The sequence below is a fragment of the Myotis lucifugus genome, unplaced genomic scaffold, assembly GCF_000147115.1.
Source record: "Myotis lucifugus unplaced genomic scaffold, Myoluc2.0 scaffold_195, whole genome shotgun sequence".
Classification (NCBI taxonomy): domain Eukaryota; kingdom Metazoa; phylum Chordata; class Mammalia; order Chiroptera; family Vespertilionidae; genus Myotis; species Myotis lucifugus.
This window is the reverse complement of record NW_005871243.1, coordinates 2,423,424-2,429,273: the sequence shown is the minus strand read 5'-3', so window position 1 is coordinate 2,429,273 and position 5,850 is coordinate 2,423,424.

Here is a 5,850-nt window from a genome sequence, read left to right as displayed (position 1 = left end):
ACATTGGGGGCCTTTGTTGTGTGACTTGGACGTTTCCTTCATCTACCCCGGGGTCAGCGTTTCCCTCTACCTCCCTCGTGTCACTTGGTGTGTGGTCCACTCTTCTTCTGCACGCTCCTCAGTGACAAATCAGCAAATTCTGTTTCTTCTGGGTCCTTCCTTACGTCCCATAAGCGCTGGGTTGTGGCTTCGCCAGGACATATGGAATTGCAGTCATTCCTCTAGTGACACATATTTGCTAAGTCGTTGTCTCACTGCCCTATTCCCAGGCCTTTCTGTGCCCGTGCCAAGTTTCCGTCTCCATCCTGAATCGGATTGTAATTTTTGACGCTATTTTAAATGAATAACCCCATCCACATGCATAGGACCAGCCAACCGTGCAGATCATTCAATGGAGGGTCGTGTAATAGGAGCAGTAATGGCCAAGTGCGAGCATGTACTGGCCCCACAGCCGAGCCAGTTCCGCCGCTCATGGCTACGACTGGGAGAGGCACCCCCATTTCGGAGATGTTTACAGTTTTTAAAAAATGCATTTCAGAATTGATGAAATACAGATCTTCTGGCTATGTGGCTGGCAAGAATCCCATTGATGTGTCTGGGGGACCTCCCCCAGAACTTAGCTCAGTGCTTCCATATTCCAGCGTTCGCCCAGCGGGGAGGCCCTGGCCCTCACCCACTTTGGGGAACTCTGCTCGGGGGTTGTGGCCGTTCTCTCTTGGGGGTGCAGGTGTCCTCTGCTCCTCTGTGAGATGTGCTCCAGATTCCGCTCCCCATCCTCTTCTGGCATGACCAGCTATGACTGGTGGGCAGGACAGTCTAATGTAAGTGATGTATTCATGAGCCCCTTGGCTCCAGGTCTAAGCTGAGTCCTCTGATCCGCTTTATCAGTAATGAGATAAAGGACACACACTCCCAGACTGCCTGGCGCTGTGTGGTCTTGGGCAGGTCACCTAACCTCTCGGTGCTTGTCTCCTCACCTGTAACCTGGGGATAAACAATAGCGCCTACCTGATGGGGTTGCTGTGAAGATCAGATCGGATAGTACACGTAAAGCACTGAGCACAGTGGCAAGCATGCTACAGTGTTAGCTATTATTGGAAAGACAACATTTTGATCTTGTTTCCTGAGTCATTTTTCAAGAATAAAAAAGACATGGAGACTCTGGCAAGCTCGGTCCCTAATGATGCCAGGGAACAGGAGGTAGGAGGTCAGGCAGGCCTTGGCTTGCTACTCGGAGCTACTGGCCCCAGCCAACAGGTAGTGAGGAGAAAGCAAGGAACTGCGTGTCCTCCAGCCATCCTGGCCTCCGGAGGTGAGGAGCCTGTTGAAATGGTGCCACCCTGGCCGGTGTGGCTCAGTTGGTTGAGCATCGTTCTGTGTAGCAAAGGGTTGCCAGTTCAATTCCTGGTCAGGGCGTATGCCCAGGTTTTGAGCTTGATCCCCAGTAGGGGGCATGCAGGAGGCGGCAGATTGATGTTTCTCTCTCACATTGATGTTTCTTTCTCCATTTCTCTCTCTGTAAAATCAATAAAAACACTTAAAAAAAAAAACAAGAAAGAAAGAAATGGTGCCAGAAGATTCAAAGGTGGTGGCGTGCAGGTGCCTGGAGACTGACTGTCTTCCAGCGTCCCCTCCTGTCATGTTCCCTTGGGCAGGACTCTGTCCACTCCCTATCCCCACAGTTTCTACCTCCTCTTATAATTCAGGAGTCTGTTTCATATCCATTTCCCACACCTGCCCTGTCCAATCTAATTTCTCTGTCACCAAAGATGAATCTGCTCTTTCTTATCTTCCCACCTGGGCCTTAGCATGGTCCATGGTTGGCTCCAAAGCCTGGGCCGGTTGTTGGAGCAGCTCTTTACAGTGAATGAACTATCAGGGACTCTGGTGCCGACCCCTCCTGAGACCTGGGGCCTCAGGTCCCATCCCAGGCAAGACATTGAGAGAGGCAGGCTGCCTTTAAAGACTTCAACTTTGGAAAGTTTGCACTACAGGGAACAAAACTTTGCTACGATCTTTCTGGTTGTTCAGAAGATGTCCCGTGTTTCTCTCTTTTTCTCACTCCCTCCCCTCCCCATGCTCTCCCCCTCTCTGGGTGTGGTGGTGGGACTGGACAGGGTGGAGGGGCTGGGGCTGGGTGGGGTTCTCAGCCACGGGTCAGCCTGGGGGCCTTGGGAGTGTTTGGGGAAACTGGCTTTTTTAGTCCAACCTCGCCCTGTGTCATCTACCAGGTGACCTCTTCAGCGAGCCAACTCTTACCCGTGATTATCTGAACTAATAGCTTTAATTATTATATTAAAATGAAGTAATTGTCCGGGGAGCAAGAAGCACCCGCACTTTTTGTGACTGTGTAGCCCTTTGCTGCTTTCCAAGTCCCGAGTGCCGTGTGTGTGTGTGTGTGTGTGTGTGTGTGTGTGTGTGTTATGTATCTGGCTCTCTGTTTTATTTTTACACAAATGATAACACTGTCACCTTGTTCAGCACCTCAGGGATTTTTTTTTCTTTCAGCATAACAAGATGTTTTAAAAACAATATGCTTTATTGATTTTTTACAGAGAGGAAGGGTGAGGGATAGAGAGCTAGAAACATTGATGAGAGAGAAACATTAATCAGCTGCCTCCTGCACACCTCCCACTGGGGATGTGCCCGCAACCAAAGTACATGCCCTTGACTGGAATCGAACCTGGGACCCTTCAGTCCGCAGGCCGACGCTCTATCCACTGAGCCAAACCGGTCAGGGCAGCATAACAAGATTTTTTATTTTCTTTCCATGTCCCTACATCATCGTTTTTTTAATGGCTGGTGCACGGAACACACTTTCTGCTCCAGGGCACAGCCCCAGGCTGCGGACTGTAGAGTTACGTCCTCAGGTTGTTGTGTGCCTCAGGAGGGGCAGGAAGCAGCAGACAGAGGAACGTGCTGACTGAGCAGACTTGATGTCCATGATGCTTACAAAGGTGTGGGCGGGGACTCGAGCCAGCCTGGGAGGCAGCCCCACGGATTTGGCTCAGTTTATCACATCCCACGGGGGGGTGGTGTGTGTGTGTGTGTGTGTGTGTGTGTGTGTGTGTGTGTGTGTGTGTGTGACTTGCCCAAGGTCACACAGACAGAGGCAGAGCCATCAGAAAACTGGGGGTCTTGATTCCCAATCAGTATTCTTTGATCGTCAGAAAGTGAAACAAGACAAAAGAACTTCCTTGACTATTGGAATCCCATTCGTGAGTCTAGGAAAGAGTTTTTAAATTAATCATTTCCACAAGCAAGACCAATTAGCCAACTCTTGTATTAGGAGTTTCCAAGCTTTTACTGTTTACCCAACTTACAAATTGCCTTTGAAGTCATAACTGGCAAATGTATTCACGGCAAATGCTTTTAAAAGCAACAATCTGGCACCAGTGTGTGTGTCCTCAAATAGGATAATGGGCGAGTGAATGATGATACATCTCCCCAATGGGAAATTAGGCATTCCTTAAACTCGGTATTTATGGAGTTTGCGATAAAGTGGAAAATGCTTAGGGAAAATTGTGATCTCCAATTTATTTAGAGTATCATCAAATTATGTTAATTCACACACGCACTGGAGCAAGCAAAAAACCTAAAACTTACATAAAGAAAAACACAGGAAAGGAATACACCAGCATGTTACTGATAATGATTATCTTTAGGTGGGTGAAATATGGGTGATTTTTACTCTCTTCTTTCAACTTTCCCAGATGTTCTACACTGATCATCTAATACTTTTATAACAATAACAGCATCAACTACAACAATCAATTCAAAATAAAAAAAGTCGCCTGACCACTGTGGCTCAGTGGTGAAGCGTCGATCTATGAACAAGGAGGTCACTGTTTGATTCCCAGTCAGGGTACATGCCTGGCTTGCAGGCTCGATCCCCAGTAGGGGGTGTGCAGGAGACAGCTGATTGATGATTCTCATCATTTATATTTCTACTTCTCTCTCTCTCTCCCTTCCTCTCTGAAATCAATAAAAATATATTAAAAAAACAAACAAAACAAAATTAAAAACTCCCTGTGATCATTTGCAGGTCTCTTAATGACTGGACAGCCCTTGTCAAATGGTCACAGTGACTTCTGACCCAGTCATTGTTCTTCCCGTGTTCAACCTGGAGTGCCGTTTCCCCGTGTAAGGAAGTTCTTAGTTCTCCCATTTTAGGGGCTTGAGAATCCCAGGGGGATGTAAGGGGAAATGCAAATTCCTGGGTCCTTCTCTCCTGAAATTCCAACTTGATAGATCTGCTGGTAAGGTTGAGGTCCTCCATTGGCATTTTTGCAAATTCCACAGTTGATTTTGAAACTGCCACAGGAAAAATAACTCAGCATATTTTGTAAAACTTGCCATGACTGCTACTGCCCAGGCTTATTCAATGCTCTCTCCAAGTGACAATTAAGAAGAATAGAGTGGTCAAGGCAACTAAGCTGCCCTAACCGGTTTGGCTCAGTGGATAGAGCGTCTGCCTGCGGACTGAAGTATCCTAGGTTCGATTCCGGTCAAGGGCATATACCTTGGTTGTGGGCATATCCCCAGTAGCGGGTGTGCAGGAGGCAGCTGATCGATGTTTCTAACTCTCTATCCCTCTCCCTTCCTCTCTGTAAAACAAAAAAAAAAATCAATAAAATATATCTTTTTACAAAAGAATAACTGCATCTTTAAAAAAAAAGGCAACTAAGCTAGGAGTAAGTGCTTCCCTCCCATCCCATCCAGTGTGTGTGTGTGTGTGTGTGTGTGTGTGTGTAAGCCTCCCTCTGGGTTAGAAAAGTTTGCTAACAGTTTAGGTCCCTGAGAAGATAAAGTTGTACTTTCTTTTATTTATAATGAAAGCAGCATAAATCACTTTTCCCCTTGCCTGCTAGGAGGCTCAGAGCAAAATGTTTGTGTTAATTCAGTGCTCTTTCTAAATCAGGATTTCTGATGGAGAAATTCCTGCCCCTGGCCAGGCAAACACACATGGGCTTTATTACATTGGTGCTCTTGTTTCAATTCCTGGCCTTAATAGTGGATTGTCTCTTTCTTATTCACTTACCTGACTCCCCGGAACTGGAGGTGCTTCCCAGGGGCCAGGACAATCAGTTCTGTGCTTCGGTGGGAGGGTTAAAGTGGAGGGGAAGCTGCAGAGAGGGTGTGGGCCTAAAGGCAGAGCCGGGTGATGAGCCTGAGGATGGCGGTGGGAGGGTGTAAGCCGTGTGTTTGGAATGGGTGTTGGCTGGTTCTGGTCTGAGGCAGGCAGGGTGAGTCAGCAGGAGAGAATGTCCTGACTCATCCATGTCTCAGATTCTCTAGGGTGGAGGTCTGCCTCCGGGGGCTGGGGATTCTAGAAAGAAAAAGACAGAATAAGCCCTAGCTGGTTTGGCTCAGTGGATAGGGCATCAGCCTGCAAACTGAAGGGTCCTGGGTTCAATTCCGGTCAAGGGCACATGCAGGGTTGTGGGTATGCAGGAGGCAGCCAATTAATGATTCTCTCTCATCATTGATGTTTCTATCTCTCTCTCCCCTCTCCCTTCCTCTCTGAAATCAATGCAAATTATTTTTTAGAAAGAGAGTATAATATGAAGCCTGTGGGGACAGGAGTCCCAGCCACAAGGGTTCAAGGCCTCTTTCGTTCCACAGTCCTGCACCCGCCATTTACTGAGGAACTAAAGTGCAGCCTGCATCAGGGGCTGGGATTGGTGCCATCAGGGTATCTGCGCCCCAGAACACAGGCCACCAGGTCTTATTTGGGATCTGCCTTTGAGGACGTCTGCCTGAGGCTCAAGAAAGCTTCCCAGGTACTTCCAGCGCCTGCTCTTCAGCCTCGGCTAAGTGGCATGGGGCAGCTACCGGAGCTGCATCTGT